Genomic DNA, 9,390 nt, shown 5'->3' with positions numbered 1-9,390 from the left:
CAAAACAAGGAAAGCACATAAAAGAACTAAAATGGCATAAATTAATCAAAACTAAAGGATTAACAAATATATGTTAATGGCTAAAATATGAATATTTTGGCACTTCACAAGGCTTAGTACCCTACTCATAGTGTCCTCTAGAACTGCGCATAACGACGTGTCATATTTTGTTATATCAGGATTTAGCAATGTCAGAGGATTCAAGCGAGCGTACGAGGTAAGTAAACACTTACGAACACTTTCCTTTAAAACGTGGGATATGTCAGTTGACTAACCACAGGTATGATATGAGCATGTCTATATTTTGGAACTACTTGGTAACTGCTTTATTAACCGGATGTTAAGATACATTGTATGACTTGGTACACCGGTACGTGCGGTATAATGGCCATGGGCTTATTATATAGACTTGATTTTATGGTCAAATGTGTGTGTTGTTATATGGGCTTTGGATCCAATGGTTTCGTGGCCGGTGCAACCATTCCCTAATGATTGGTCACTATCGGACGTACATCATTAGTGGTGTGGGCCACCCAAGATCAGACTCGGTCGTGCCACTAATGGGATGGACGGTAGCATGCAATGGTCGGGGCACCGGCACTGTATTACAAGTCCCTCGAGACAGCGCCAACCCTGTTGAGAAAGGGTAATATCTCGGGTAGACCATACATGAGATTTATGACCTATAAAGTATTAGTTTTTCCTACACTAAAATATTTACACGATTGCCGCCGGAAGTACACCACTCTTTTATTAACCAAACAATAATTTTATGGTGTATTAACGAAGACAACACCTCTTTTAAATGTTTACTAAAACTGCACGTGTATTTCTACTTAAATGGGCTCAAATCATTCCTAATTGTGAGGTTTACTTATTAAGTCGTTAGACTTGCGTTGTTATTACCCTTTTAGGAAGTTTGTCACTAGAACCCAAAAGTGGCACGGTTGCCACTACGGACCCTGCTTTAGAATCTTCATGCTGCTATCAGGTTTGTTTTACAATATTATTAGTTGCTCCATGTCTTTAATTTCGAGGAATATACTTGTCCATTTGATGATTTAATAGTTCTCAGATTTATTTCACCTTCCTGTGCATTAACTCTGATAATGCTTAGAGGAGCGATTCCTCATTTAACCACAAGTTGGTTTAACTGGGGTAATTGCCAGTAACCTTGCCAGGTTAGCCAAGGCTAATCTTGGGGGCATTACACTTAGTGTTAACTAAATTGATGGCTACTCATATAAACACATAACTTCAAAATTATACTTATAGATTCATAATTTTCATATAAATAACATGGGTAATCAACCAAACACAACTTCAACATTGGCATTAAGCTAATACATTAGTCTTTGAATAATTAGTCATTACAAATTGAAGAACATAAAACACATTTTCATGGTAGCCATCTATAGTACAAATTTCCACCATTATTAAGCCTCTCGTCCCTAGAGTGCAAGCGATCCAACACTCGTTTAGCATGCTCAGATAGGTCATTATCTTTCCATTCAAATAATCCACAAGACCGACCAACCTATTCAAATTGGAGGCCATATAAACAGAGGTTAGCTATCATTGTTTAAAAGTTGACCCAAATAAATGAAAAAAAAAAAAAAAAAATAGAACCATCATCATCACAGAATCCACAAAGGTTTAAATCATATGAAAATAAAATTAAAAATTAAAAATAAATTAAAAAAAAAAAAAATCGTTTACAAATTTCAGTTTACCCATTATGCTCCGGATCTAAAATTAAAAAAGCTCATGAAAAAAAAAAATTACCCATTATCTACGATTTTCAATTTTTTACACGAAAAAATGTTGCCCATTATGAAGAGATGAGAAGATAAATTTCAAAAAAAGTTAAATTTACAAATAATGAACAAATTCTTACATCATAATTAACACAACCGTAAAACCTCATTCCAAAATTTTATTTCGTACAAAAAGTCTTCAAACATGCAGGTACTCCACAACGGCACATGGGCTCCGTAGATGTTGCTTCACTTTGCAGTGAATGTGAACACGACATTGCCCGCTTTCTAGAGAGAAGAGAAGCCACCACTTTTTTTTTTTTCCTATAGTCTGAATGTTGAAGGAGAAAGACGAATGTTCGAGGAGAAAGACAGACTAAGCTTTAATGATCTTTTCCTTTTTGTTTTGTGTTTTTTTATTTTTTTTATTTTTTTATATTTTATTTTGGTTTCCATTTAACCATGCACTTACACATGGTGTCTATGGTAAGATGCTACATCTTTTTTTAACAGTCAAAAGTAAGAGCAAAATCGGGAGAGAAATCCACAAGAAGGCATATGACACACACGTGATGGGTTGTCAGTCCGGCTTAACGACCTTGACTGATGGAAATGGGGGTTTTGGTAATGAAAGGGTAGTTTGATGGGGGTATATGGTAATCGAGTGGTAGTTCATGGGGGGAACAATAATTATCCCAAAACTTTACTAGCTTGATTATCATAAAACCAAACATATGTGAAAGAAATAAATGTAAAATTTCCCAAATTTTTCACAAACCAAATATCTTTCCGCTTGTGCAACAAATTAAATTTTCCTTTTTTTTATTTGGTCAAGAGAAATTGCATACCATGCAAGAAGGTGAAGGAAATTCAGCCCAAATATGAGAATACCCACAAGACTCATATTGAAGTTGAACGAATCTATTTGACTTGCTCTGCTTGAATTTCCAGCACAAGTTAAGATGGAAGACAAAGAGAATCATGAGAGCAAAAGAAGAGAAGCTAAAGCAGTTTAAATGGAAAGTCGGGAGTCGCCATTCTCGTGATTCATGGGCCCCGAACCAAAGTTACATACTGTGGGCCACGTGAGATCGATGCACAGTCCGGATGAACTCAACCATTTGATGTTTAATTTGAGAGGTTTCCTCCGAGTTAAGGACCTCCCTTTTGGGCTAATACACAAAAAGTCAAAACTTAGCTATGACGATAGGTATTTTTTTGTGTCCTATTATTATCTCAATTTCAAAAAATCTAATTTACACAAGCCAAATTCTTTGTGTAAATCTGTCCTACCACTAAATGCTCCATTGAATTCTAATGGCCATATCAAGGAAAAACATTTTTTGGCCAAATGTCAAGTGGGAAATAAATTAATTTTTAATTTACTAGCTAATTGGTTGATGTATTTAAATATGATTTTCTAAAACAACTTCAAAATGCACCTTGAACTATGAGCAATTTCTATTAGCCATTCAAGTAAAAAAAAAAAAGTTACCTTGTCATGGTAGAATGGTAAAGGCTTCTCTTTTAGAATAGACAGTTGTGCATATGCGAAACTCTCAATAATGTAAATTACAGATGTTTCAGCAAGATGAAAAATTGAAAAAGGAGTTTCAAAAAGTAAAAAATAAAGATTAATTCAAGAAGATGAAGGATGTACAAAAGTCATTGCAAACATCTTCGGATTTGTTCAGTTCTACTCTTAAAAGAAAGATTTGTACTTCTAAAAATATAAAACTTTGGAATTAATTCCTCCAAATTCATTTACAAGAAAAGGATAGAGAGGGTCAAGATGTGCCTATTGCAAGCGCCAGTGAAGATGATCAAGCAAATGTTGAACATCTTCCTCTCGCTCTTGTATGACTTTTTCATTTGGCAGTGTAATGAACTTTGTCTGTCTTGGCAAGCCAATCTTCAATGAAAACGTCTTCAAATTGTTTCAACTCAGTCGACCCATCGCAGACAAATAGGAAGTGCTAAAAGAGCTTGGATTTCCTTACAACCTTCTATGTCGGTGATTACTATTTGAAGACTGCTCTTGTAATCTCCATAATTTGTTATTTAGGCTTTGTTTATTTCGATGTAAAATGATTTTTAAAAACTATCTTTAGTATTTTCGGATGTTTTGTGCGGCGAAAAACATTTTTCATTTGACCAAAAAAGCCTTTTTAATTTTTGAAAAATTGTTTTCATTTTTTGAAAGTCGTAAACCATTTTTCAAGTTTGAGCATCTCATTCTCAAATCAACAAACTCAGTCGGGACGTTTCTAGGGCCCCAGCACAAATTCACCGGGCCACAACTAGGACTTGGTTGGAACCCCGTTGGGACATGGTTGGGACTCGCCAGGCCCCGCCCACACTTCACCGGGACTTGGTAGAGCCACCACCAAGACTTTGTCGGGACCTGCTCGAGACACTATCAAGACCTAGTCGGGATACTGCCTGGACTTGGTTGAGACTCGTTAGGACTCAGTTGGGGCTCACACGAGACCCAATCGGACCATCACCGGGACTTCGTCAAGACCTAGTCGAGACTCGAGGGACTCAGCCAGATCACCGCTGGGACCTAGTCGAGACATTATCGTAATTTAAATTTTAATATGATTGAATGAAAATATATATATATATATTAAAAAAAATGTGATTTTCTATACATGACAAACACCAAAAACTGTTTTCAAGAAAATATATTCCGATGAAAACATTTTTCGACAAAAAACATTTTACATCTAAACAAACGGAGCCTTAATAATATTGTTTTTGCCAGAAAATCAGATATACTATCAGCAATAAGTATTGTGAGCATCTAATCTCTCAATTTTCTTTCAAGTTCAAAACCTTTACATGTCCTAGTTGTTAGTGTAGAATAGAATTGAGAAGTCAGAGTGCCTCAGAGTTAGCCAGTTTCAAGTTTACAACCTCAATATGTCCTAATTGTTTGTAGGTGTGCTCAGGCATTTTTTTTTTTTTTCTATTAGAACAAAAAGGAAAAGTTGTATATTATTTCATCGTACTTCATTTTTCTCTTCAAGAAAATCATTAACTAAGTACTTATTTGGTTACAGATTTGGATTGACAGCTAAAAGACTATGGGATTGAAGTTGTACATGAGTTAGCAAAAGCTAATGTCATGGATAGGATTTTATTGTAAAAATTTTCTGATTGTATCTATGACTTTGTAATTTCATAGTATTTGGCTATGTTTTATCAAAGCTTTGTACTTTGTGATTTAAGGAATGTTATGCTCTTGATCTTTTATCAATGAATTCTGAATGATTCCCATTAAAAAAAAAAAAAAAACATACAAACAAACAAACAAACTATGAGTTAGTTCATGTTTATAAAGTCAGTCAAAAAAGAACCCATAATTAATTATATGTTTTAGATGTGATTACAATAAAATTATTGATAGAAAGCTAGATGTGCATTTCATTTCTTTGAACAATGACTAATCTAAGGAGAAAAGAATTCTCTCCATTTAAATGAAATGGAGAGGAACCATTTCATGGTCAAGATTTATTGTTGTTATATCTAAAGATGAAAATGATTTCACATCATTTAATTTTTTTTTTTTTTTGAATGGCATGCCAACACATTTATCATGTGGCATCATCTTCACTGTTAAATACAACAATATTAAATCCTAATCAACGAACATTTTATTCGACCCTCGAAGGACTAACGTTTGACCCTCAAGGAATGAACGTTTGACGATACCAGGAAATAGATAACTAAGATTGTAATAACGGATTAGGGTTTTGACCGCATAATTAGGATTTTATATGTACATATTAGTATTCCTAGCATGTTGTCTCTAATACTAGAGTGTGATTTGTAGTGACTTGATGATTAAGATGTGTGGGACTGAGAAGGATCATCTGAGATAAGTAAATGCTTACAAAATTGTTTTTATTCTAACATGTGATATGTCAATGAACTGATGCTTTACTTTCCAAAAGAATATGTCGTGAGCCTATTAATTTTCATAACATATTTATAAATGTTTCAAACTGATATTTGCTTATTATACGAATTATAATAATTGAACACATAAAATCGTGTCGTCAATGGGAGTTACTTCGATTATTTGGCCTTGAATCCAACACTTATTTGTGGTAGACGCATCATGAAAGGATGGATCACCATTATGACTTCGCTAGTAATGTGGGCCACCCAAGGTTGGACTCAGTCGGACTACTAGTATATGATAGTATGCAATAATATGTATGGTCTATAAAAAACCCTACCAAGAAGGGGTTAAGGGTTTTTATAGACCATACAGAAGAAATCTATGATTAGTAATATTTTTTTATGTAACGCATGATTTCTCGTCATTAAAATACAAGCGGATTGCCACCGGAATTATGCCTACGCCATTTCAAAATAAACCACACCTTTTACATGACCTACTAACAGAGGCAATACATATCATTTTTTTGTGAAAAATCCATGCATGATCTATGAAGGTTACAAATTGTTGTGTAAGACTCATTTCTTAATCAGTTCTATGATAATTTACTTACTAACCATGGAGTTATGCAGATTGTTTTTCCATTTATGGAATACCTTAGTGTTTTGAAATTTAGTAGGTTACCAGGTTGTAGAGTGAGGAATTCGTTGGGATGAAGATGCCGATAAAATGCTCACATTATCAGGTTAGCTTAGATAGAAGTTAGTTGTTAACGTTATAATAATGTCTATTTGGAAGCTCTTGGTCTATGTTGATGATATACAATGTTTAAGGATTTATGTTAGTTGTCTCACATCATTTATTTTTGTTTTCCGCTATAATATACTATGATAATTAGTTATGCGTAGTGAATTTGGCTAATTATCAGTTAATTAGTTTGAAGGCACTACGAGTAATATTCCAAGTTAAGTAAGTTTAATTGTTTAATTTTTGGAGTGTTACAATGACATACCCAAATAAGTTAATTTTTGTTGTCAAGCTTGTAAGAGACAAGGTGAGCAACATTTGGGGTAGAACATGTAACAGTAAAAGTAGGGGATGATGCCATTTCAAAATCAATGTGGGTTGTGAACCTGGAAAGCTCTTGTACCTTTTGAGAAAAAAGATAGAATTGGGAAATAGCTAATGGCTTATTTAGTAATGGATTTGGTAGGTATTTTTCGGTTTTGAAGTGATTGATATGATATAAAGAAGATAGAAGTTTTGAATTTTTTTTTTTTATATGAAAATTTGAAAAAGTTTGGTTATATAGTAATTTTTTAATTTGAATAATAATAAAAAGTGATTGATATGATATAAAAAGTAAAAATGTTGGAGAGTTGAAAAAAATTTGGACGTTGGCAAGTTCATTGCCAAACAAGCCCTTAATTGAGTATCCACTGATAGCCATGGTTTCTATTTATAATCAAATGTGTAACCAATTTACAACTCAAGATAATTACAAGTAAAGAGATAACTATAGAAACCAAAACCAAATAAACAACCATTTGTGAATACAGGTGCCTTCCTTATCATGATTGTTGCTGATTGAGCTCCTGATGAAGAGGCTGACTGTGTTGCTGAACCAGATGTTGATTGGACTGCATTGGATAAAGGTTCTACTATCATGATATCTTTAACAGTATATAGCATTACTCTTTTAACATTCCAGATGCCATTAGTAACTTGAACCTGAGCCAAATGCTTTTTCCCTTTATAGTGAGAAGCTAAGTTGCACTTTCCACTGCAATGTATATTACAGATGTAGCACTTGAAAGTGGAATTCTTCACACCAATAGCTTCTTTCTTCGCATTCTTTTGCCGACCTTGTGTTTTTTCCTTGCCAGTAAGGATACTCTTCTGTTTCAATCCAAAGGTTGGCTTGTTCTTTGCTTTCAATACCTTATAAGCAACCTTGTGTTTCTTCCCTTGAAGGTGCATATTCAAGGTATTTTCGCTTCTAGTGGTTACTTGACATATAGCACAAGTCCATTCTTTCTGGAGCTCCTTAGACACGTGTATATAAAGAAGTTCTCTTACTGCTGTAATTGCCACATCTGGTCCTTTAATCTCCATAGTGGTTAATGTTATGTTTTGAGTCTGATTGAGGCTAGGCTCTGTGAGTACCATCTCCAAATACTTTGAAGACGAATTAGAAGCAAATTTGATGTTTTGTTATTTCCACCCTATTTGTTGAAAAGGCATAAGAAACCCGACTGCCAAAAAGAAAACAAGACTGAAGCAACATATATGATCCACAATCAACATTATAGAGATCCCTAATTTAAACATAAACATGGACAATTAAATTGCAGATAATGATTACAATCCTTTATGTAACGCCCTATGGATATCAATTAATTAGTAATTTGCTCCATGGTTTGCCTCTCAGCCTTATCCCGCGAGGAACAAGACTGAAGGATCATAACCTCTCCTAAGAAAGACTACAGCAAAAGACTTTCAACTACATGACAAAGCTAGCAATAACTAAAAACATAATCACAATAATTAGAGTAATAATAAAGCATCATAACATAGATAGATCCTCAAATGTGCTGGTCAAAGGCCGATCATCATAATAATACAGACCATAAATAATCGTTCTAGAATGAAATCAACGCTTAAGCCGAAGTAAAGCTAGCATGATAACAATCTCTATCATCTCTGCTCGGATGGCTCCTCCGTCGTCCCACATGGACTTCAGCCAAACCAGATCTAAGTCCTCAAAGATGACGCATATCAAGTCCTTCGCCAACACCAGCTGGCTATCCGAATTCATCCTCTGCTAAGCTGCTAAATCGCGCAAATTATACATAATGGAGGGGGGAAAATACAAGGAGTAAGTCTAAAGACTTAGTGAGTAAAAACTCACATGGTACTTATGTCATTTAATGATGAACTCCTTTCGATAAAGTATTTTGCATTTTGCTATGACAGCTATTCATGAATGCAGTATAGATGTAGTAAATGTCATAATCATGTGAATCAATGATAGTTCAACTGTATGGTCTATCCGAGATAGTACTCATTCTCAGCAGGGTTGGTGCTGTCCCGAGGGACCTGTAATACAATGTCCGTGCTCTGACTATTGTATGCTATCGTCCATAACACTAGCAGCCTGACCGAGTCCAACCTCGGGTGGCCCATACTATTAATGATGTACCTCATGTAGTGACCCACCAATTAAGGTTGCACTAGTGAAGAAATAACCATTAGATCCAAGGCCCATATATCACATCCACACGCACACATTTGATCATAAAGTTAATATGTATAGCAAGTCCATGGCCGTTATCCTGCACGTACCGATGTACCATGTCATACGATGTAATTAATCTTGTCCGTATTTTACATGCATGCTCTTACAATCTCATCATGTTCGTTATCTTATTAAGTAGCACATTTTCACAAAATATAGAGTACGTAACATAGCAAAATGTAATTCATGAGAGTTGTAAAAATGCATGTTTGGTACACAAAATAGTCGTGCAATGCGGGAAAAGTAACTACTAGTTTCATGTGAGTTTGTAATCACCCGAGTCATATAAATCCTCCAAAAATCCCTCCAGCGGTTCCAAGTTCTCCAAATCTATGAAAAGCCTATCATCAGTGCTAAGTCCAAGCTAAAATGAACCTAGACCCTATAACATCGAAAACAAAGGTTTTGAACCTATTAGGCTAAAT

Source organism: Corylus avellana, chromosome ca4, assembly GCF_901000735.1.
Source record: "Corylus avellana chromosome ca4, CavTom2PMs-1.0".
Classification (NCBI taxonomy): domain Eukaryota; kingdom Viridiplantae; phylum Streptophyta; class Magnoliopsida; order Fagales; family Betulaceae; genus Corylus; species Corylus avellana.
This window is presented reverse-complemented; position numbering follows the sequence as displayed.